At 37.6% G+C, this 26,479-nt stretch overlaps 1 pseudogene; it reads right to left on the bottom strand.

Moving 5' to 3' along the window:
• Positions 1 to 12,243: 12,243 nt before the first annotated feature.
• On the bottom strand, positions 12,244 to 13,259 carry LOC119529848 (annotated as a pseudogene).
• Positions 13,260 to 26,479: the final 13,220 nt, after the last annotated feature.

Genomic DNA, 26,479 nt, shown 5'->3' with positions numbered 1-26,479 from the left:
CAATCATAATTTCCTCCCCCAAAGAGGGTTTATCATATAGCACTTAATGTATATATTTAAATACTTCACTAGACCACTCATTACACTTCTGAGGATGTTCATCATATAAAAACTTTGCAGTCTTAACCACAAGAACTCAATTATGATTTTATAATAGTTAAGAATCATTGTAGTTGTGTTCTGGAGTCTATCTTCATAAGGTCCAATATTTCAAGCTCTTAAAGAACAATCTGGTTACTCTGAACCATTAATTGTATACTTTGGATAGATTGTAAGGTGTCTGAATATATCTCAATAAAATTGTATTAGAACAAAAAACAAAACAAACAAACAAAAAAGAAAAATCTGGTAAAGATAAAAGTGTTGGACTCTGCAACCATATTGCTTGCATTCAAATCCTAGCTCTGCCACTCAAGTAGCTGTGCAACAACTTTTCTTTTTGTGTTAAGAGTAATATTCAAAGTACCTAGGAATAAACTTTACCAAGGATGTAAAAGACCTCTACATAGAAAATTACAAAATTTTACTAAAAGAAATAAAAAAGGACCTAAATAGGTGGAAAAATATTCCACGCTCATGGATAGGAAGACTAAACATTGTTAAGATGCCAATTCTACTCAAACTTATCTACAGATTCAAAGCAATACCCATCAAAATTCCAATTACCTACTTTGCAGACTTGAAAAGCTAGTCATTAAATTTATTTGGAAGGGAAAGGGGCATCCAATTGCCAAAAACATCTACAAAAAGAAGAACTAAGTGGGAGGACTTACACCGTCTGATTTTGAAGACTACTATAAAGCAACAGTGGTCAAAACAGCATGGTATTGGCACAAAGGTAGACATATTGATCAATGGAATCAAATTGAGAGTTCAGAAATAGAGCCACAGGCATATGGTTCACTGATTTTTGGTAAGGCCCCCAAATCCACTGAACTAGGACAGAACAGTCTCTTCAACAAACGGGGCTGGGAGAACTGGATAGCCATAACAAGAAGAAAGAAAGAGGACCCCTAACTCACACCCTATACAAATATTAACTCAAAGTGGATCAAAGACCTCAATATAAGAGACAGTGCCATAAAACTCCTAGAAGATAATGTAGGGAAACTTCTTCAAGACCTAGTGTTCTAGTTTGCTCATGCTGCTGGAATGCAAAACAACAGAAATGGACTGGCTTTTATAAAGGGGGTTTATTTGGTTACATGGTTACAGTCTTAAGGCCATAAAGTGTCCAAGGTAACACATCAGCAATCAGGTACCTTCACTGAAAGATGGCCAATGGTGTCTGGAAAACCTCTGTTAGCTGGGAAGGCATGTGGCTGGCATCTGCTCCAAAGTTCTGGTTTCAAAATGGCTTTCTCCAAGGACATTCCTCTCTAGGCGCAGTTCCTCAAAAATGTCACTCTTAGCTGCGCTTGGGGTATTTGTCCTCTCTTAGCTTCTCCAGAGCAAGAGTCTGCTTTCAACGGCCATCTTCAAACTCTCTCATCTGCAGCTCCTGTGCTTTCTTCCAAATGTCCCTCTTGGCTGTAGGAAGCTCGCTCCTTCTGTCTGATCTTATATAGTGCACCAGTAATTAAATTCAGACCCACCCAATGGGCAGGCCAACACCTCCATGGAAATTATCCAATCAGAGTCATCACCCACAGTTGGGTGTGGCACATCTCCATGGAAACACTTAAAGAATTACAATCTAATTAACACTGATAGGTCTGCCCACACAAGATTACATCAAAGATAACGGCATTTGGGGGACATAATACATTCAAACTGGCACACCCAGTATTAGGAGGTCACGTCTTAGACCTTACACCCAAAGCACAAGCAATGAAAGAAAAAAATAGATAAATGGGAACTCCTCAAAATCAAAAGCTTCTGTAACCTCAAAGGAATTTGTCAAAAAGGTAAAGAGCCAGCCAATGCAATGGGAGAAAATATTTGGAAACCATGTATCTGATAAGAGACTGATATCTTGCATATATAAAGAAATCCTACAGTTCAATGACAATAGTACAAACAGCCCAATTATAAAATGGGCAAAAGATATGAAAAGACATATCTCCAAAGAAGAAATACAAATTGCTAAAAAATGCATGAAAAAATATTCATCTTCACTATTAGAGAGATGCAAATCAAGACCACAATGAGATATCATCTCACATCAATAAGAATGGCTGCCACTAAACAAACAGGAAACTACAAATGCTGGAGAGGATGTGGAGAAATTGGAACTCTTATTCATTGCTAGTGGAACTGTATAATGGTGCAGCCGCTCTGGAAGACAGTTTGACAGTCTCTCAGAAAACTAGATATTGAATTATCCTACAATCAGGGAATTCCACTTCTTGGTATATACCCAGAAGATTTGAAAGCAGTGACATGGACAGACATTTGTATACTGATGTTCCTAGCAGCATTGTTCAAAATTGCCAAGAGATGGAAACAATCCCAGTGTCCTTCAACAGACGAGTGGATAAACAAAATGTGGTATATGCATACAATGGAATATTATGCAGCAGTAAGAAGCAACAAGGTCCTGAAACATATGGCAACATGGGTGAACCTTGAAGATACAATGCTGAGTGAAATAAGTCAGACACAAAAGGAGAGATAGTGTATATTACCAGTTCTATGAACTATCTGAAAATGTAAAATCATTGTCTTTTTTTTTTTGTTGTTGTTTTTTTTTTTTTAATCATCATTTTATTGAGATACATTCACATACCACGCAGTCATACAAAACAAATTGTACTTTCGATTGTTTACAGTACCATTACATAGTTGTACATTCATCACCTAAATCTATCCCTGACACCTTCATTAGCACACACACAAAAATAACAAGAATAATAATTAGAGTGAAAAAGAGCAATTGAAGTAAAAAAGAACACTAGGTACCTTTGTCTGTTTGTTTGCTTCCCCTACTTTTCTACACATCGATCCATAAACTAGACAAAGTGGAGTTTGGTCCTTATGGCATTCCCAATCCCACTGTCACCCCTCATAAGCTACATTTTTATACAACTGTCTTCGAGATTCATGGGTTCTGGGTTGTAGTTTAATAGTTTCAGGTATCCACCACCAGCTACCCCAATTCTTTAGAACCTAAAAAAGGTTGTCTAAAGTGTGCGTAAGAGTGCCCACCAGAGTGATCTCTCGGCTCATTTTGGAATCTCTCTGCCACTGAAGCTTATTTCATTTCCTTTCACATCCCCCTTTTGGTCAAGAAGATGTTCTCCATCCCACGATGCCGGGTCTACATTCCTCCCCGGGAGTCATATTCCACGTTGCCAGGGAGATTCACTTCCCTGGGTGTCTGATCCCACGTAGGGGGGAGGGCAGTGATTTCACCTTTCAAGTTGGCTTAGCCAGAGAGAGAGGGCCACATCTGAGCAACAAAGAGGCATTCAGGAGGAGACTCTTAGGCACAAATACAGGGAGGCCTAGCCTCTCCTTTGCAGCAACCGTCTTCCCAAGGGTAAAACTTATGGTAGAGGGCTCAACCCATCAAACCACCAGTCCCCTATGTCTGTGGTCATGTTAGCAACCATGGAGGTGGGGTAGGCGAATACCCCTGCATTCTCCACAGGCTCCTCTCATTGTCTTTTAATATAGAATTTTGGGGACCTAGTGATAGATAATAATGAGTGAGGGGGAATGACAATCTAATATGTTCAGATATGTTAATGATGGTGAATTCAAAGGTATGGGAATGGATAGGGGTGACAATTGTTTGTTAACGGGATTGTAAGTATCAGAGCTGTATTGAGGCGAATAGGATTGAAAGGGGTTGTTTAAAGGCATGTTTCCACAGATAAGCACCACAAGTACAGATAGGGCTTTTTTTCTTTTTAATTTTTATTGAGATTCTTCAGATACCATACAATTATCCAAAGATCCAAAGTGTACAATCGGTTGCCCCAGTACCCTCATACAGCTATGCATCCATCCATCACCACACTTAATTTCTGTTCAATTTTTAGAATCTTTTCATTACTCCAGACAAGAAATAAAGTGAAAGATGAAAAAATAAAAAGAAAGAAAGAAAAGGAAACTCGAATCCTCCCATATCCCTAACCAACCCCCCTCAATTGTTGACTCATAGTGTTGGTATAGTACATTTGTTTCTGTTTATGAAAGAACGTTGAAATACTACTAACTGTAGTATATAGTTTGCAGTAGGTATATATTTCTTCCCTATATGCCCCTCTATTATTAACTTCTAATTGTTTTGTCATACATTTGTTCTGGTTCATGGAAGAGATTTCTAATATTTGTACAGTTAATCATGGACATTGCCCACCATAGGATTCAGTTTTATACATTCCCATCTTTTGACCTCCAACTTTCATTCTGGTGACATATATGACTCTGAGCTTCCCCTTTCCACCTCATTCACTCACCATTCAGCACTGTTAGTTATTCTCACATCTTGCTACTGACACCTCTGTTCATTTCCAAACATTTAAGTTCATCCTAGTTGAACATTCTGCTCATACTAAGCAACCACTCCCCATTCTTAAGCCTCATCCTATACCTTGGTACCTTATATTTCATGTCTATGAGTTTACATATTATAATTAGTTCCTATCAGTGAGACTCTGCAATAATTGTCCCTATGTGTCTGGCTCATTTCACTCAGTATATTGCCCTTGAGGTTTTGTCATCAACCCATTTTTTTTTTTTAAGGTGGTTTTGTTCACACACCATACATTCCATCCTAAGTAAACAATCAATGGTTCTCTGTATGGTCATATATTTATGTGTTCACCACCTTCACTACTAACTATATAAGGGCATCTACATTTCTTCCACAAAGCAGGAAGAAGAGTCAAAGAAGGCAGAGAGGCAAAAGAAAGAGGGAAAAAAAATGACAGCTAGGAAGCAGCAAAAGGAAAAATAACCTTAAATCAAAGTAGAGCAAAGAGTCAGACAAAACCACCAATGTCAAGTGTCTAACATGCCTCCCCATCCCCCCGTCTTATCTGCATTTACCTTGGTATATCACCTTTGTTACATTAAAGGAAGCATAATACAATGATTCTGTTAGTTACAGTCTCTAGTTTATGCTGATTGCATCCCTCCCCCAATGCCTCCCCATTTTTAACACCTTGCAAGGTTGACATTTGCTTGTTCTGCCTTGTAAAAGAACATATTTGTTCATTTTATCACAATTGTTGAACACTCTAGATTTCACCAAGTTACACAGTCCCAGTCTTTATCTTTCCTCCTTTCTTCTGGTGTCTCACATGCTCCTAACCTTCCTCTCTCAACCGTATTCATAGTTATCTTTGTTCAGTGTACTTACTTTGCTGTGCTACCATCTCCCAAAATTGTGTTCCAAACCACACACTCCTGTCTTCTCCTATCACTCTGTAGTGCTCCCTTTAATATTTCGAGCTCTCCCTCATATTTGAAGGACAGCTTTGCTGGATATAGGATTCTTGGCTGGTGGTTTTTCTCTTTCAGTATCTTAAATATATCACACCACTTCCTTCTTGCCTCCATAGTTTCTGCTGAGAGATTTGCATAGTCTTATTAAGCTTCCTTTGTATGTGATGGATTGCTTTTTTCTTCCTGCTTTCAGGATTCTCTCTTTGTCTTTGACATTTGATAATCTGATTATTAAGTGTCTTGGCATAGGCCTATTCAGATCTATTCTGCTTGGAGTACGCTGCGCTTCTTGGATCTGTAATTTTATGTCTTTCATAAGAGATGGGAAATTTTCATTGATTATTTCCTCTATTATTGCCTCTGCCCCTTTTCTCCTCTCTTCTCCTTCTGGGACACCAATGATACATACATTCTTGTACTTTGTTTCATCCTTAAGTTCCTGGAGACATTGCTCATATTTTTTCATTCTTTTCTCCATCTTCTTTGCGTGTAGCCTTTCAAATGTTTTGTTCTCCAGTTCTTGAGTGTTTTCTTCTGTCTCTTGAGATCTGCTGTTGTATGTTTCCATTGTGTCTTTCACCTCTTCTTTTGTACCTTTCATTTCCATAGATTCTACTACTTGTTTTTTTGAACTTTCAATTTCTGCCTTATGTATGCCCAGTGTTTTCTTTACAGCCTCTATCTCTTTTGCAAAATATTCTCTAAACATTTTGAATTGATTTAGCATTAGTTGTTTAAATTCCTGTGTCTTAGCTGAAGTGTATGTTTGTTCCTTTGACTGGGCAATAGCTTCGTTTTTCTTAGTGTAGGTTGTAGTTTTCTGTTGTCTAGGCATCTAACCTCCTAGGTCACCCCAATCAGGTTTCGCCAGACAAGAACAGGCTCAGGTCACAGAAGGAGGAAATATTCAGTATCTGGTTTCCCTGATGGTTTTTCTTAGAGGATTGATACACCTGTGCTTTTCTGCCTGGCAGATGCACCTGTCAACCTGTCACTGGCTGGTGTAAGGGGGTGTGACCTGTGGCTCTCCTCCCCCAGGCTTTGGGGTCTGGTTCTGGAAAGGCAGGCAGTAGAACTGGGCCCCTCCCTTTTCTCTTGGGAAGCTATGCCCCCTTCAGAGATGTCATCTGCATATCAATAAGTTGTTTCTCTGACTCTGCTGATCAAAGTGTTTGATTTTTAAATGGCTGAGGCTGTCTTTACTGCAAAGTGCTGTGGGCTGAAAATGGCTGTGGTTTTTTCCACAGAGAGAGAAAGGGACAGAAAAGCTCCCAGGTTCACCCATCAGCCAGAGACAGCACCCGATCCTCTGGGCTCCCCGTCCTGAGAGAGATATGTCCCCTGACTCTCCCAAGATCAGTTGTCACCAAAAGCCTCTGTCTGCTTGTTGAGGATTCGCTGTCTATATTGAGCAGTTAACATTAAAACCCCAGTTAGAGCTGGGCTTAGAGAGTGCTGCTCTCTAGCACTGCAAGGCTTCCATGAGGGAGGGGCTCTCAGCTCTCAGCTCTCAGCACAGGTCCGCAGTTTTTACTTACAGATTTTATGCTGCAATCTTGGGCATTCCTCCCAATTCAGGTTGGTGGATGATGAGTGGACAGTCACATTTGTCTCCCCACAGTTATTCCAGGTTATTTACTAGTTTTTGGTCATTTATGAATTGTTCCAGGGGGGGACTAACAGTCTTCCACTCCTCTCTATGCCACCATCTTAGCTCCAATCTAGATAGGGGTTTGCATGATATACTTCTAAGGTATGATACTAGCAAAGAGAGTTGACAACAGAAGTGTACATGGGAAAAATCTACATATTGCATACTGGGGACTATAATTAATAGGAATACCATAATAGTATTCACAAATACTAAGGACAAATTGAGGGCTGAAAAGAGCTACAAAATATTTTGGGTCCTGAGAATTGTTTAAAATGGAGAGTAATGAGGATTATACAACAAAGTGATGATAATGTGAGATACAGATGGATGATCATGGGTATTACATATTCTATGTTATGTGAACTTAGCAACCCCCTACTTGTTAAGTCAAGTCCTCAAATATTGAGGCTTGCCCTGGTGAAACTTATGGTTGTAAAGGGGAGGCTAAGCCCACATATAATTATGCTTAGGAGTCACCTCCAGAGAACTTTTTTGTTGCTCAAATGTGGACTTTCTCTCTTTAAGACTAACTCTGCAAATAAATTCATCACCTTCCCTCCGACATGGCACAGGACCCCAAGATGAATGAGCCTTCCTGGTGATGTGGGACATGGATTCCAGGAATGAGCCTGACCCTGGCATCAAGGGAATAAGAATGCATTTTTGACCAAAAGGAGGGAAAGAAAGGCAACAAAATAAGTTTTAGTGGCTAAGAGAATTCAAATAGAGTCAGGAGGCTGTCCAGGAGGTTACTTCTAGGCAATCTTCAGCTAGATATGCCAAATGACCACAATATGATAAGCCCAAGTCAACAGTAGTCCCCAAATTCTTAAAGAATACATGGATCCCTATCTGAGACTCTATAAAAAGTTTCACTCACTAAGTTTATTCTTCAGAAACTTAAATCACTCAGAGAGTGCCTATGCAAGCTAAGTCCCCAAACCCAGAGGCAATAGCCTCTTCAAGAACATCAACCAGATGTGTCCCCTTTTCCCATAAGGTTGACACCCCTTTTCAACATGAACAAGTTAGGGTAGTCACTGCCTAGACATCCCTGAAGATTGGGAAAGTGATTAAACTAGAGGAATGGGTAGCAACAGACAAGATGGAATTTAGCAAAGGATTATGAATACTGAATCTCTATATAATTGTCTTTTTCTTAATTGCTAGGGTATTAGAATAGCTAGAAGGAAAGAACTGAAATGGTGGAATTGTAACCCATAACATTCTTTGAAATTTGTTCTGTAGCTACTTGTTAAACTATAATTTGAAAGTTATCTTTTTCTATATGTTATATTTCACAATAAGGAAATAACTGAAACTATAGTACTTTAACATGTAACATTCTTGGAAATTTCCTATATAACTACTTGTTAAATTGTACTTGGAAAATTATCATCTTTTTGCCTATATGTTATATTTCATAATAAGGAAACAACTGAAACTGTGGAACTGTAAACTATAATAATCTTTGAAATTTGCTCTCTAACTACTTGTTAAATGCACTTGGAAAGTTACCATTTCTTAGGTATATATGTTACATTTTACAATAAAAATATGATTTTTTTTTTAAAAAAGAGTAATATCCAGTTTTTAAAATCCCGTATTTCAGGAGGACTCATTCACTAACTTGCTGTGTGATTAAAAAAAATTTTTTTTATTTTTTAACCTTATTTATCAAATAAAAAAACATTTCCAAACAAAGAAAAGTAATGGGAAAAACAAATATCCTGAAATAACTTCATTCCTTCCAATATACTCCTACCATACCAAAAGAAAATTAATGAACCATAGTCACACCTGAGCATTTTCATATCATTAAGATCACCTTTGATATCTTGTCTGTTCTAATTAGATTATCAGTTCCCCCTTCACTATTTGCTGCTATCTCTAGATCCCGTATATTCTGCAATATAAGACACTTTACATTTCTCACAGAGTTCACATGAGTGGCAACATACAGTATCTCTCCTTTTGTGTCTGGCTTATTTCACTCAGCATTATATCTTCAAGGTTCATCCATTTGGCCATATGTTTCATGACCTCATTCCTACCTGCTGTGTAGTATGCCATCATGTGTATATACCACATTTTGTTTATCCACTCATCTGTTGAAGGACATTTAGGTTGTTTCCATCTCTTGGCAATTGTGAACAATGCTGCTATGAACATTGGTGTACAAACATCTGTTTGTGTCACTGCTTTCAGATCCGCTGGGTAAATACCAAGAAGTGAAATTGCTGGATCATAGGGTAACTCAATACCTAGTTTTCTGAGAACCACCAAACTGTCTTCCAGAGAGGCTGAACCATTATACAGTCCTACCAGCAATGAATAATAGTTCCAATTTCTCCACATCCTCTCCAGCATTTGTAGTTTCCTGTTTAATGGCAGTGATTCTTTTTTAAAAAATAATATTTCTTTTTATTGTAGAATATAATATATATACAAAAAAGTGATAATTTTCCAAGTGCAATATACCAAGTAGTTAGCAAGTTTCAAAGAATATTATATGTTACAATTCCACAGTTTCAGTTATTTCCTTATTATGAAATATATATTCAAAAAGGTAGTATCTTTCAAAGAATGATTTAAATAGTGGATATACAGGGAATTTCCAAAGTTATTATGAATTATTGTTCCATAGTTTCAGTTATTTCCTTATTGTAAAATATAACATATATACAAAAAGATATAGCTTTCAAAGTATTATTTAACAAGTAGTTATAGAACAAATTTCAAAAGATGCTATTGGTTACAGTTCCACAATTCCAATTTTTTCCTTCTAACTGTTCCAATACCCTAACTAAGAAAAAGGAAATTATTTAAAGATTCAGTATTCATAATCCTTTGTTAAACTCCATCTTGTCTGTTGCTACCCCTTCCTCTAGTTTAATCACTTTCCCGATCTTCAGGGACATCTAGGCAGTGACCACCCTAATCTGTTCATGTTGAAAAGGGGGTGTCAACTTTACGAGCAAAGGGACATATCTAGTTTATGTTCTTGAAGAAGTTATTGCCTCTGGGTTTTAGGACTTAGCTTGCATAGGGGCTGTGCTGGTTTGAATGTCTTATGTCCCCCAGAAAAAGCCATATTCTTTGATGCAGTCTTGTGGGGCAGATGTTTCGGTGCTGATTAGATTTGCATGGAAATGCGCCCCACCCAACTGTAGGTGATAACTCTGATGAGATATTGCCATGGAGGCATGGCCCCACCCATTCAGGGTGGGCCTTGATCAGTGGAGCCATATAAATGAGCTGATGGGCAGAGGGAACTCAGTGCAGCTGTGAGTGACATTTTGAAGAGGAGCTACAGCCAAGAGGGACACTTTGAAGAAAGCACGGGAGCTGCAGATGAGAGACAGTTTGAAAGCAGACTCTTGCTCCAGAGAAGTTGAGAGAGGACAAATATCCCAAGTGCAACAAAGAGTGACATTTTTGAGGAACTGCAGCCTAGAGAGGAACGTTCTGGGAGAAAGCCATTTTGAAACCAGAACTTTGGAGCAGACACCGGCCACATGCCTTCCCAGCTAACAGAGGTTTTCCAGATGCCATTGGCCATCCTCCAGTGAAGATACCTGATAGATGATGACTTATCTTGGACACTTTATGGCCTTAAGACTGTAACTGTGTAACCAAATAAACCCCCTTTTATAAAAGCCAATCCATCTCTGGTGTTTTGCATTCCAGCAGCATTAGCAAACTAGAACAGGGGCACTCTGAAGGATTTAAGTTTCTGATGAATAAACTTAGTGAGTAAAACTTTTACAGAGTATGGTATTCCTATTAATTATAGTCCCTAGTGTGCAATGTGTAGATTTTTCCCATGTACACTTCTGTTGTCAACTTTCTGTGCCAGTGTTATACCTTAGAAGTATATCACACAAGCACCTATATATATTTGTGGTGCTGATATGTGAGAAACATGCCTTTAAACAACCACTTTCATTCCTATTTGCCTTCAATACAGCTCTCATACTCATAATCCCATTAACAAACAATTGTCACACCTACACCTTTGAATTCACCATTATTTACTTATCTGAACATATTAGACTATCATTCTCCTTCCCTCACTACTGTCTATCACTAGATCCCCAATATTCTTACATTATAAGACATTGATCTTACATTGTTCAGCTAGTTCATAGAAGTGGTAACAGAATAGCTCTCCTTTTGTGTCTGAGTTATTTCAATCAGAATTATATCTTCCAGGTTCATCTATGTTGCCATATGTTCCAAGACCTTGTTGTTTCTTATTGCTGCATAATATTCCATCGTATGTTTATACCACATTTGTTTATTCACTCCTCTGTTGAAGGATACTTAGGTTGTTTCCATCTCTTGGCAATTTTGAACAATGCTGCTATGAACTTCGGTGTACAAATATTTGTCCATCTCACTGCTTTTAAACCTCCTGGGTATATACCAAGAAGTGGAATTGCTGGATTGTGGGGTAATTCAATATCTAGTTTTCTGAGAAAATGCCAAACTGTCTTCCAGAGTAGCAATGAATAAGAGTTCCAATTTCTCCAAATCCTCTCCAGCATTTGTAGCTTGTTTAATGGCAGCTATTCTTATTGGTGTGAGATGATATCTCGTGGTCTTGATTTGCATCTCTCTAATAGCTAGTGAAGATGAACATTTTTTCATGTGTTTTTTAGCCATTTGTATTTCTTCTTTGGAGATACGTCTTTTCACATCTTTTGCCCACTTTATAATTGGGCTGTTTGTACTATTGTCATTGAATTGTAGGCTTTCTTTATATACGCAAGATATCAGTCTCTTGTCAGATACATGGTTTCCAAATATTTTCTCCCATTGCATTGGCTGGCTCTTTACCTTTTTGACAAATTCCTTTAAGGTTACAGAAGCTTTTGATTTTGAGGAGTTCCTATTCATCTATTTTTTCTTTCATTGCTTGTGCTTTCGGTGTAAGGTCTAAGATGTGACCTCCTAATACTAGGTCTTGAAGAAGTTTCTCTACATTATCTTCTAGGAGTTTCACGGCACTGTCTCTCTTTTTTTTTTTTAAATTTGAGTTTATTCTTCATTTAACTTTTAAAACACTACTGTAGTTGAATATTAAAACAAAAACAATAGCAAGTAGTGAGCATATTATGATTACAGTCCTTCACTTATTCACCACTGCATATAAAATGCTAGTAGTGAGTGTTATTCACTGACCCCAACTAAGAGGTTTGACACTGAACACCACCTCTGGAGTGATGTTCATCATCCTCATATGCTTCTCCATTGTAATGGTGTCATCTATCCTGATTGGGATCAAAGGCCACCAGTTCTACCTGATCCATTTCTTCAGTTTCTTCTAATTCTTTTCTCTCAGGGAGGAGTTTTTCCAGCAAAGACAGCTTATCAGGTGAGAGAAAGCCATTCTCAGGAAAGTTTACCTTAAATTTGATGATTAGGTGACCCTTTTCATGTGGCCTATGATAAATTGGCATGCCTTCATTTAGCACACACTTGATGTCTCCATGTTTGACAATCTGACCTAGATGAGAGGTGATAACTATGGTTCAGTTGTCAAGAATGGATATTGGCTTTTGGAAGCCACACAATGCTTCAACCAGCTGTATGTCCACACAAATGAAAAGGTCTTCTCCTCGCTGAGTAAAAACAGCATGATCCTTCTGATCTAAAAACAATGATAATATCTCCCAGCTCCAGTCCTGGCTCTTGGTCTCCTTCACCATGGAATGTTATCTTTTGGCCATCTTTCATGCCTTTGTCAATATGAACTTCTAGAATCTTCTTCTCTCAAACTATCTTCTTTCCATTGTAACTTTTAAATCTATCTTTAGGACTGATCCATTCCCATGGCCCTGGCACTCCATGGACAGAGACTGAATTTGCTGAACCATTCCAGGTCCTATCTGATGAATTTTTATTTGCATTCCAGTACCTTGGCAATTGGGACAGCACTTGACTGCTTCTTTCTTACCACCTCGGCCTTCACATTTGTTGCAAATCACATTCTTTTGCAGAGTGAATTTTCTTGTTGTACCATTATATAAATATTCTAAGGTTACTGAGAGCTGATGTACAACATTTTGACCTTCTCTCCTTCATCTGGATTCTTATCAGGGTGATATTTCAAGGCTAGTTTCCTGTAAGCCTTTTTCAGCTTTCCCTGGGTGGCATTGGGTTTGACCCCCAAAACATCACAGTAAGTGGTTTCTTTCACCATTTTCTATAGCCAGTGAGCGGGCCAAGGCTGGTGAGAGGGTGCAGGAAGGAGTGCATCGCTGTGCGCAGCTTGGGCAGCCACCACTCCTCCACCTGTCATCCAGCATTCTGGAAAGTTCCACCAGCATTGTCTCTTATATTGAGGTCTTTGATCCACTTTGAGTTAATTTTTGTAATTTTTGAGTTAATTTTTGTATAATTTGAGGTAGGGGTCCTCTTTCTTTCTTCTTATGGCTATCCAGTTCTCCCAGCCCCGTTTGTTGAAGAGACTGTTCTGTCCTAGTTCAGTGGATTTGGGGGCCTTATCAAAAATCAGTGAACCATATGCCTGTGGCTCTATTTCTGAACTCTCAATTTGATTCCATTGATCAATATGTCTACCTTTGTGCCAATACCATGCTGTTTTGACCACTGTTGCTTTATAGTAGTCTTCAAAATCAGACGGTGTAAGTCCTCCCACTTAGTTCTTCTTTTTAAAGATGTTTTTGGCAATTGGATGCCCCTTTCCCTTCCAAATAAATTTAATGACTAGCTTTTCAAATATGCAAAGTAGGTAATTGGAATTGCTTTGAATCTGTAGAAAAGTTTGAGTAGAATTGGCATCTTAACAATGTTTAGTCTTTCTATCCATGAACATGGAAAATATCTCCATTTCTTTAGGTCCCCTTTTATTTCTTTTAGTAGAGTTATATAATTTTCTGTGTAGATGTGTTTTACATCCTTGGTTAAATTTATTCCTAGGTGCTTAATTTTTTTTAGTTGCTATTGAGAATGGAATCTTTTTTTCTTGAATGTCTCTTCAGTTATATCATTTCTACTGTATACTTGCTGTGTGATTTAACTACATACCTTAGGTTAGCCAGACAATTTTCTTGCCTTGTGAACATCTCAGGAGGTAATCACAAATAATGCTAATGAAGTGCTTTAAACTAAGGGAAAGGACAAAAAACCAAACCAATAGTATTTTCATCTCTAACCCTACACATATCTTAACGCTGTTACAGTTTTTATTTATTAATAACTAAGCAGGCCTTGGCATTGCCCTAACAAGGTAATCATGAGTTGCTGATGTATATATGACTATTAGGAATGCAAGAATAATTGATATAATTATATATCACCACAAGATGGAGTAAGAACTATCCAACACACACACAATTCTGCCAAAAAGTCCACAGATCTGATTTATTCCATTCTGCCACCTAGTGGTGATATAGTTATTATACTCTTGGATCAGTCTCCTACACACGAATAAAATAAAAATTAGTTTTGTAAGAGCTAAGAAATTAGTTGAAGGAAAAGATTAAGCACAAAAAGGAAAACGGCAATACCACTTAGTAAAGGAGAGCATAGGAGAAAGTAAGAGTGGCAAACTGGCAAAACAAGTTTAAAGTATAAAATCTGTTCTAGAATGAAATTATTTAGTTAATAATAATTAATACAATCGTGTAATTCCATGTCTTAATTTATTTTTGTATAAAGAATATTACGTATGGCTTCAACTCCTTCCTTAAAAGGATAAGGAGTTTGGATTTAAACATTCTTAATATCACCTTTTAAAATTTAATAAAATTGAAAACTGCAAAATAATAAAGAAGGAAGAAATTAGTCTCTAAGGAGTCACATAAATTTTGGGTAGGACCATTTAAATTTATAGTCAATACTGTTTTTTCATTCCTTGAATAACAATGCTTTTTTTTTTTTTTTTTTTTTGCTTGAGTTTTATACTTGGAATTTCTTCAAGGGGTGTAATACTTTTTTGCTTTACCAAAACAATGTAAAAAACACACAATTAAAATGTGCATAAACAAAATTAGAAAGCAAAGGGCTAATATTCTTGATAAATAAAAAAGCTCTTTAACTCATTCAGAAAAAGATGATCACTATAAAAGGAAAACATAAAGGATATATTCAAGCAACCTATAGTTAATAAACACTAAAAATCATTTCATCACTCTAATTTAATTAAAATGACATTGATAGCGATACTAAAAATATTTTTTGCCTCTCAATCTAACAGAGAAAGATTCACAATAATGGGAGTTGGCAAGGATGTAGTTGCTGTTAAGAGTATAACCTGTACAAGCTTTCTATATGGCCTTAAATAGGGATTTGTTTTCACTTAGAATTTCACCTTCTAGGAAATAACTCCAAGTTTATACACAAAGATTTATCTATAAGGATATTATTAATCAAATTGTATATAACAACTAAAACCTGGCTACAAATTAAAGTCCATCAACAGGTGATTAGCTAAACTATGTTGCATCCATATAGGCTGGAATAACTAATAACTATTAAAAGTCATGGTGTGCTCTTTGTTGCACAGACGTGGCCCTCTCTCTAGCTAAGCCAACTCAGCAGGTGAACTCACCGCCCTCCCCCCTATGGGGGACCTGACTTCCAGAGGTGTAAATCTCCCTGGCAAAACAGGATATGACTTCTGGGGATGAGCCTGGACCTGACACCATGGGAATGAGAACATCTTCTTGACTAAAAGGGGGATGTGAAATGAAACAAAATAAAGTTTCAGTGGCTTTGAGATTCCAAATGGAATCAAGAGGTCACTCTGTTGGGCACTCTTACGCACTATATAAATAACCCTTTTTAGGTTTTAATGTATTGGAATAGCTAGAAGTAAATACCTGAAACTATCAAACTGCAACCCAGTAGCCTTGACTCTTGAAAACAACTGTAGAACAATGTAGCTTACAAGGGGTGACAGTGTGATTGTGAAAGCCCTGTGGATCATACTCCCTTTATCCAGTGTATGGATGGATGACTAGAAAAATGGGGACAAAACCTAAATGAAAAATAGGGTGTGAGGGGGGGATGATTTGGGTGTATTTTTACTTTCAATTTTTATTCTTATTTTTACTTCTGGTATAAGGAAAATATTTAAAATATAGATTGGGGTGATGAATGCACAATTATATGATGGTACTGTGAACAGTTGATTGTACACCATGGATGACTGTATGATATGTGAATATATGTCAATAAAACTGAATTAAAAATAAAAACCCATAGGGCTGTACAATACAGTGTATCCTAATGAAAAAAAACTATAGTTGATAATATAATAATAATATTGTTTCATCGACTGAAACTATGGCATAACACTAATGCAAAGTGTTAATAATGGGGAAAAGTGCATGTATGAAGGGGGCTATTGGGGAACTCTGTATTTTCTGCATCATTTTTCTGTAAACCTACTTCTCTATTTTTTTTAAATGTTATTTTTTTAATGGATCATGACTGAAATAACAATAAAACAATAAGACTCTTTTTTAAAAAGTTGTGGTGCGGACTTCTGCAAAAATGGATGAATAAGGAGAGAGCTGCAGGGCCCACTCCTCTCCCAAAGGCAGTGAGTAGTCAGGAAGAAACTGTCTGTATCAACTATTCTGGAGCTCCAGTGACCAGGGGAGTTCTGGGCAGCATCCAGGGAAGTGTGAGATGAAGAGATGGAGAAACTGTGATCAGAGACTGTAATTCTGCCCACAGCTCCTGGAACACATTCCCCAATGTCAAGGGAAGCGATGGCAAGTAGCCTGATCCTTGCCTGGGGAGAAGCTATGTACTGGGATGGATGTGGGAGTACCCTACCTCAAGCAAAGAGGGGGACACAGCCCAACACCGAGTCAGTTATTGGCCAGCAAAGCTAGAACATGGGATCCTCACCATATCAGCTTGTTCAGGTCAGACATCGCTGTGGAACTAGCAAAGAGCCAAAACAGTTTGCCTTTGTAGGGCTAAGTGGAATAGGTACCCAAGAGTACCATCTGCTCAACAGGCCAGAAAGCCTGGTGACGGGAGAGAAAAGGGGAGGGAAGGACTTTTTAGAATCTTTCCAGACCCTTTCTCAGGGCTATTTTGATCTGGTCTATGGCCCCTGCAAGGGTACCTGGCCCTGTTTTGGCTGGGAAATACAGACAAACGAACTGTCAAAGAAGAGCCTTAATACAAACCAAATCAACAGCAAAATCCTAGAGAAGAGAGAAAAGACTTTCAAAAATAAACCCATCAAGATAACCAGATGACCAGATATCAGCAAAAAAATCACAAGGCATACTAAAACATGTGAAAGTATGGCCCAATTAAAGGAAGAAATTAAAAAGTTAGAGGATACACGGAATTTGGAACAACTAATCAAAGAGATTTAAACAGATCTAAATAGATTCAAGGAGATGGCTAAAGAGATAAAGGGCATTAAGAAGACAATAGGTAAGCATAAAAAATTTGAAAGCATACAAATAATAATAACATCTTCTGGAAATGAAAGTCACTATAGGTGAAATTAAAAATACACCAGAGATGCACAACAGTGATTTTTTTTTAAAATTCAGTTTTATTGAGATATATTCACATACCATACAGCCATCCACAGTGTACAATCAACTGTCCACAGTACCATCATATAGTTGTGCTTTCATCACCCCAATTTTTGAACATTTTTCATAATCCAAAAAGAATAAAAATATAAGTAAAAAAGAACACCCAAAGCATTCCATCTCCCCCATCCCACCCTATTTTTCATTTAGTTTTTGTTGATGGCTTATTCTTGGTGATGGACTGGTGGTCAGCAGCTGGCTGGGGAAAAGTCTGCCTGGGCCTAGCAAGGTTGTCTGTTGACAAAGTAGAACAACACAAACCAGCACACTCCTTACTCATGAACGCCTGACCATCTGTTGTGTAACATTTGACAGCTCTTGTTCCTGGTTCTCAGTCTGCAGCCAGAAACCTCAAAAGCTCCTTCAAAGAGTCACATAAAATTATGTATATATCTTATGGGTATATGTTTAATATATATTTATAAAAACAAATACACAGAAGAAACACTTATTTGATATCAGTGGCAAAGTTCCTGAAACAGGCATTAGTGGATCTTTAGCTTCAAAAATATTTTTGTATAAAAGGATAAGGGCTGTGATTACATGTTTCACTGTCATAAGCAGATTTTAGGTTTCCAGAATAGAACTTATGCTGAATGTTCAAGTAGCACCTAGGCACTGAAGTCCCACCTCCCAGGTCACGCGTGGGTGGTGGACTGATGATTGGACATATTGGTCCCAAACAGTTAAGAATTTTTTTATTTGTAATATGAGCAGATGAAGTCTTTACTGCTAACTGTAAACTTACCAAGTGCCCATATCTTCTAGATCGTCGCTGACATGTATAAAAAGCTGAAGTATTTCTTCATTTGTGTGAGTGAAATAATAAGCCAGTGCCAATCATGACATGAAAAAAATATCCTTGAACAGGTTACATGGCTCATGAATTTATTTTGGACATAAAACTGTTCAAAAAGTCTGCAAATATTGAGGCCGTGGATACAACAGTGATTTTTGAATAGGCAGAAGAAAGGATCTAGAGAGCTAAAATAGAGAGCATCCAAATTCAAACAGACAAAATAAAAGATGGAGAAAAGAACAGAAAAATTTGAGCAGGGTCTCGGGGAAATGGTTGACAACAAAAAATATACAAATGTACACATATGGGTGTCCCAGAAGGAAAGGGGCAAGGAAGAATATTTGAGGAAATAATGGCTTAAAGTTTCCCAACTTTCATAATACAAATAGACCCAATCCAAGACACATACTAATCAGACTGTCAAATACCAAAGAGAAAGAGAGAGTTCTGAAAGCAGCAAAAGAAAAGTGATTTGCCACATACAAGGGGAGCCAAATAAAACTAACTACTGATTAATCAGAAACCATGGAGGCGAGAAGGTAATGGTGCAATATATTTAGACTACTGAAAGAGAAAAATTACCAGCTGTTCTGGTTTTCTAAAGCTGCCATTATGCAAAATACCAGAAATGGACTGGCTTTTATAAAGGGGACTTATTAAGTTATAAATCTACAGTTCTCAGGGCAAAAAAGTGTCCAAACTAAGGCAACAACAAGAGGATACCTTCACTGAAGAAAGGCCGATGGCATCCAGAACACCTCTGTGAGCTGGAAGGGCACATGGCTGGCATCTGCTGGTCCTTTGCTCTCAGGTTGCATTTCAAAATGGCTTTTTTGAAAATATCCCTGGGTTTCTGTCTCTCAGCTTCTCTCAGCTCTCTGCTAGTGGTCCTGGGGCATTTCTCATTAAGCATCTGGGAGTCCTCTCTTAGCTTCTCTGGGGCAAACTCCAGGCTTCACCTCTTAGCTTAGCATCTCCAAACGTCTTTCTGTCTGCATCTCCAAGCGTCTGAGTCTGTGTCGGCTCTTGGCTTCCTCTGGGGACAAACTCTGGATTACTTAGCTTAGCTTATCTCCAAAATGTCTCTCTCAGCTTCTCTGAGCTCATTTCTGTGAGCTCCCTTAAAAGACTCCAGTGATCTAATTAAGACCCACTCAGAGTGGGCAGGGTCACATTCCATGGAAATAATCAAAGGTCTCAACCACAGTTGGATGAGACATCTCCATGGAACACTCAATCAAAAGGATCCACCCAACAACATTGGATTAAAAGATCATGACTCTTCTGGGGTTCATAACAGTTTCAAACTGGCACATTCCACCCCTGGACCCCAGAAACACATGTTCTTTCCAAATGCAAAATATATTCATTCCATCACAATATCAAAAAAGCTTCGCCCATTTCAATACCAATAAATAAGTACAAGTCTTATCAAAATCAGTTACCGGTGTGGACTGTCCTAAGGTAAAATTTCCCTCTGGCTGTGAAATTTAGAACAAGTTATCTGCTTCCAATATACAAAGGAGGGACATTCATAGGATAAACATTCCCATTTCCATAGGGAGAAACTGGAAGGAAAACAGGTGTCAAAGGATAATCAAAAGCTGAGGAACTTCATCACCAGTAGATCAGTCCTATAAGAAATGCTAAAGGGAATTGTGCAGGCTGAAAGGAAGGGACACTAAACAATTGACTGAAACCACATGAAGAAATAAAGATTCCCAGTAAAGATCACATGGTAAATATAAATACCAATACTACTGTATTTTTGATTTGTAACTCCACCATTTACTTCCTACAGGATCTAAAATACATAAAGTGTAATGATAAATCAGTGGTTTTGGACTCAATGTAAAATATATAATTTTTGACAAGAACTACATAAAGGTGGGGGAATGGAGGAGTATAGGAACATAGTTTATGTGTCCTATTGAAGTTAAGTTGGTATCAAAGAAAACAAGATTGTTATAGACTTAAGATGTTAAATTTAAGCCCCACAGTAAACACAAAGAAAGTATCAGAGAATACGATCATAGAGATGAAAAGTAGAGTATGGGTTACGAGAAGTGGGGGAAGGGGCAATGGGGAGTTAATAAGAATGGAATGTAGGGTTTCTGTTTGGGGTGAAAGGAAATTTCTAGTAATGGATGGTGGGAAGGTAATGGCATTGCAACACTGTGAATGTGATTAATCCCACTAAATGGAATCCTTGGGAGGGGTCAGAATGGGAAGATTTATGCTGTAGATATGTTTCCACAATCAAAAAAAAAGTCTAAATAGATAATGACAATTAAATGCAACAGATGATCCTGGATGAGATCTAAGAATAGAGGAGAAAAGGCTCAAAAGGACAGTTGGGACATAAGAAAACAATGAAATATAGAATGTAAGCTTTATATCAATGTTAAATTTCTTGAACTTCTTAACTACACTTAATGTGATAACATAAATGAATATTCTTGTTTGTAGGAAATGTATGTGAATTATATTATTTGTTCAAGGATGTGTGCAACTTGCTCTCATATGTTCAGAAGACAGCAATAGACGATGGATGACAGACAGGGAGGGAAAGAAAGAAATGGTAAAGTGACAAAGTATTGAAGTTGGTAGATCGGGGTAACAGTGGAGGGGGTTGGGGTAAGCTAGTGTTCTGTGTAAGGGGTTTGTATTATTTTTGCAACTGTTACTGTAAGTTTGAATTTGTTTCAAAATAAAAATTAAAAAAAAAATCTTCATGTGCGGCCTTATCCTCTGGGGTCTCACTTTTTGGAAGACCAAAATTGTCCAGACAATCAATTTCTGGTTTCTTTGTACCCAACGGTTCAGTTCTCAGCATATCTCTTTCTTCTTGCATTTTGCTATAAGCTGTAAGGAGAAGTCAGGCTGCATTTTCCATATTTAGTTTGGAGATCTCTTCAGCTAAGTTTGTTGCTTTCACATTCTGCCTTCCACCCGAAACCAGAGCTTAATTTTGTCAAATTCTCTGCCACTTTAAAACAAGGATAGCCTTTCTTCCAGTTTGCAATAACACATTTAACATTTCTGTCTAAGCCCTCATAGAAAATATCTTTAGTGTCCCTATTTCCACCAACAGTCTCTTCATAGCAATCTAAGCCTTTTCTATCAAGTTCCTCACAGTTCTTCCAGAATCTTCCCCTTATTCATTTAAAAAGCTGTTCCAACATGCTTGGTATTTTCAAACTCAGCAGCACTCCATTTCACTAGTACCAACATCTGTTTTGGTTTTGCTAAAGCTGCCATTAGGCAAAAAACCAGAAATGCATTGGCTTTTATAAGGGGGATTTATTAAGTTACAAATTTACAGTTCTTAGGCCAAAAAAGTGTCCAAACTAAGGCATCAACAAGAGAATAACCTTCACTGAAGAAAGGCCAATGGCATCCAAAACACCTCTGTTAGCTGGGAAGGCATGTGGCTGGCATCTGCTGGCCCTTTGATCTCAGGTTGCATTTCAAAATGGGTTTCTCCAAAATGTCCCTGGGCTTATGTCTCTTAGCAACTCTCAGTTCTCTGCTCCTGGGGGTTTCTCTTTAAGCATCTGGGAGCCCTCTCTTAGCTTCTCTGGGGCAAACTCTGGGCTTCATCTCTTAGCTTAGCATCTCCAAACATCTTTCTGTTTGCATCTCCAAGCATCTGGGTTTTATGTTGGATGTTAGCTTCTCCTGGGGACAAACTCTGGATTACATATTTTAGCTTGTCTCCAAAATGTCCCTCTCAGCTTCTCTGAGCTCTTTATTTCTTAGATCTCCCTTAAAGGACTCCAGTGATCTAATTAAGATCCATCCAGAATGGGGGGGGGGGGTCACACTCCATGGAAATAATGCAATCAAAGGTCTCACCCACAGTTGGGTGAGTCACATCTCCATGGAAACAATCAAAAAGATCCACACAAGATTGGATTAAAGGATCATGGCTCTTCTGGGTCCATAAGTTTCAAACAGGCACACCAGCCAAGAATTCTTTATCCAGCAAAGCTGTCCTTCAAAGATGAGGGAGAGTTTGAAATATTCACAAATAAATAGAAGTGGACAGTTTGTTAACAAGAGACCTGCCTTCCAAGAAATACTCAAGGGATTTCTGCATGCTGAAAAGAAAGATAGGAGAAAGAGGCTTGGAGGAGAATATAGAAATGAAGATAATCAGTAAGGGTAACTAAAAGCATAAAAAGAGAGAAGGAAAGAGATACAACAAATAAAAGCCAAAGTATAAAATGGTTGAAGTACTGTCCTTATAATAATAAAATTGAATGTTAATGGATTAAACTCCCCAGTCAAAAGACACAAATTGGCAGAATGGATAAAAAAAAATATGATCCATCTATATGCTGCCTACAAGAGACTCATATAAGAGCCTAAGATACAAATAGGTTGAAAGTGAAAGTCTGTAAAAAGATATTACACACAAACTGTAACCAAAAAAGGGATGGGGTAGCTATACAAATATCACACAAAATAGACTTTAAATGTAAAAATGATGTAAGAGACAAAGAAGGACATTATATATTAAGAAAATGGGCAATTCACCAAGAAGAAATAACAATCATAAATATCAATGTCCCTAAGCAAGGTGCCCCAAAGTATATAAGAAAAATACTGGCAAAACTGAAGGGAGTAATAGATGTCTCCACAATAATAGTGTGAGACTTCAACACACCACTCTCATCAATAGATAGACCATCTAAACAGATGATCAATAAGGAAACAGAGGACCTAAATAATATAAATGAATTTGACCAAACACATATATATAGACACTGCACACCAAAACAGCAGGATATAAATTCTTCTCAAGGGCTCATGGAACATTCTCCAGGGTAGACCACATGCTGGAGCATAAAACAGGTCTTAATAAATTTAAAAAGATTGAAATTATACAGAGCACTTTCTCTGGAAACCAAAACCAGTGAAAGAACTGGAAAATTCACAAATATATGGAGGTCAAACCACACACTCTTAAAACAGTCAGTGGGTCAAAGAAGAAATTCCAGAGAATTTTGAATGAATGAAAATGAGAACACAATATATCAAAACTTATGTGATGAAGTGAAAGCAGTGCTGGGAGGGAAATTTATAGCCCTGAATGCCTACAGTGGAAAAGAATAAAGAACTAAAATCAGACTTAACACCAGGAGGAACTAGAGAAAGAATAGCAAACTAATTCTGAAGTATGCAAAAAGAAAGAAATAACAAAGATTAAAGTGGAAATAAATGAAATGGAGAAAAAAATTAGAAAAAAAAATCAATAAAACCAAAAGTTGCTTCTTTGAGAGCAATACAACAGACAAATGCTTAGCTAGACTGACAAAAGAAGAAAAAAGAGAGAAGATGCAAATTGTTCTGGTTTGCTAATGCTGCCATTAAGCAAAATACCGGAAATGGATTGGCTTTTATAAAGGGGGTTTATTTGGTTACACAGTTACAGTCTTAAGGCCATAAAGTGTCCAAGGTAACATATCAGCAATCGAGTACCTTCACTGGATAATGGCCATTGGCATCCAGAAAAGCTCTATTAACTGGGAAGGCACGTGGCTGGCATCTGCTTGCTCCCAGGTTGTGTTTCAAAATGGCGTTCTCCAAAATGTTGCTCTTGGGGTGTTTTGTCCTCTCTCAGCTGCAGCTCTTCTTCAAAATGTCACTCTCAGTTGCTCTCTAAAATGTCTAAAATGTCACTCAATATGAGGTTCTTCTGTCTGTGAACTCCTTTATATGACTCCAGTGATCCAATTAACACCCACCCTGGATGGGCGGAGAAAACCGCCAATAAATTATCCAAATGTTTCACTCACAGCTGATTGAGTCACATCTCCATGGAAACACTCAAAGAATTCCAATCTAATCAACACTAATACATCTGCCCCCACAAGACTGCATCAAAGGTAATGGCATTTTGGGGGCCATAATACATCTAAACTGGCACACAAATAAAATCAGAAATGCAAGGGGAATCATTACCACTGACCCTGTAGTAATAAAAAAAGATTTGAAGAGGATACTATGAACAACTGTATGCCAATAAATTAGACAACTTAGAGGAAATGGACAATTTCCTATAAGAACATGAACAACTGGTACTGAGCAAGAAGAAACAGAAGACCTCAACAAACACATCACAAGTAAAGAGATTGAATGGCCTCCATAAACCTCCCAAAACAGAAAAGCGCAGGACCAGATGGCTTCACAGGTGAATTCCACCAATCATTCCAAGAAGAGGAATCCTGTTCTACCCCAAAAATTGGGGGAACACTACCTAACTCATTCTATGAAGCCAAAAACAACTTAACCAAAATCTAATACATTCTCTTGAAATTTACAAGGAAAGAAATTTATAAGGAAAGACCAATCTTTATAATGAATATAGGTGCAAAAATCCTCAACAAAATGCTTACAAATCAAATCCAATAGCACACTGAAAGAACTGTATCATGACTAAATGGGTTTTATTTCAGGTATGCAAGGGTGGTTCAACACAAGAAAATAAATTAATGTAATACACCACATTAATAGAAAGGGAAAAACCACAAGATCATCTCGATACAGAAAAGGCATTAGACAAAATCCAGCATCCTTTCTTGACAAAAACACTTCAAAAGGCAAGAATAGAAGGAAACTTCCTCAACATGATAAAAGGCATATATGAAAAACCCACAGCTAACATACTAATAGTGAGAGACTGAAAGCTTTACCTCTAAGACTGGGAAAAAGACAAGGATGCCCACTGTCACCACTGTTATTCAAGATTGTGATAGAAGTCCTAGCTAGAGCAAGAAAAAGAAATAAAAGACATCCCAATTGGAAAGGAAGAAGTAAAACTTTCCCTATTTGCAGACAACATGATCCTCTATTTAGAAAGTCCCGAAAAGCCTACAACAAAGCCACTAGGACTAATAAACAAGTTCAGCAACGTGGTGGGATAAAAGATCAACATTCAAAAATCAGTAGTGCTTCTATACACTAGTAATGAGGTATCTGCATAGGATATCAAGAAAAAAATTCCACTTATAGTAGCAACTAAAAGAAACAAATACAGAGGAATAAGCTTAACCAAGGATGTATAAGACCTATATTCAAAAAACTACAAACATTGCTAAAAGAAATCAAAGAAGACCTAAATAAATGGAAGGACATTCTGTGTTCATGGATTGGAAGGCTAAATGTCATTAAGATGTCAATTCTACCCAAATTGATCTACATATTCAATGCAATACCAATCAAAATTCCAACTTCCCACTTTGTAGAATTGGAAAAGGTAATTATCAAATTTATTTGGAAAGGGGCCTCAAATAGCCTAAAACATCTTGAAAAAATAAGATTGAAGTGGGAGGATTCACACTTCCTGATTTTAAAGCATATTATGAAGCTACAGTGGTCAAAACCACATGGCACTGACATAGAAATATTGATGAATGGATTCAAATTGAGAATTCAGAAATAGACCCTCAGATCTGTGGTAAATCAATCCTTGACAAGGATGCAAAGTTCACTCAACTGGGGCAGAACAGTCTCTTTAACAAACAGGGCTGGGAAAACTGGAAATCCATATCCAAAAGAATGAAATAGCACTCTTATCTCACACCTTATACAAAAATTAACTCAAAATGGATCAAAGACCTAAATAGAACAGCCAGTACAATAAAACACCTAGAAGAAAATGTAGGGAAGGCTCTGCAAGATCTTGTAGTATTAAAACACAGTCAATACCACCCTTTATCCTTTACTCTGAAGTTCAATTAGAGATATGAGCGAAATGGCCTGGTTAGGACTAAGGTAAATCAGACTGAAGGGTAAAGGATGATACTGACTGTGTTTTAAAATTTCAACTTCTATGTGAGACCAAGAGAAGGATGTTTATTTGGTGGAAAATCTTTATTTTCTGTAGCACACTATATAATTTAGCTTGTATGGTCAATTTATTCAAACATCATAATTACATGGAACCTTGGATAGGGAGTGAAATCTGACTGGTTTGTACAGGTTAGTGTGAAGGCCCAATACATCCCAGAGTAATTTGGG

Source organism: Choloepus didactylus, chromosome 3 (genome assembly GCF_015220235.1).
Source record: "Choloepus didactylus isolate mChoDid1 chromosome 3, mChoDid1.pri, whole genome shotgun sequence".
Taxonomy (NCBI): Eukaryota; Metazoa; Chordata; class Mammalia; order Pilosa; family Megalonychidae; genus Choloepus; species Choloepus didactylus.
Note: the sequence above shows the minus strand (reverse complement) of the source record. Positions and strands in the feature narration are given on the sequence as shown.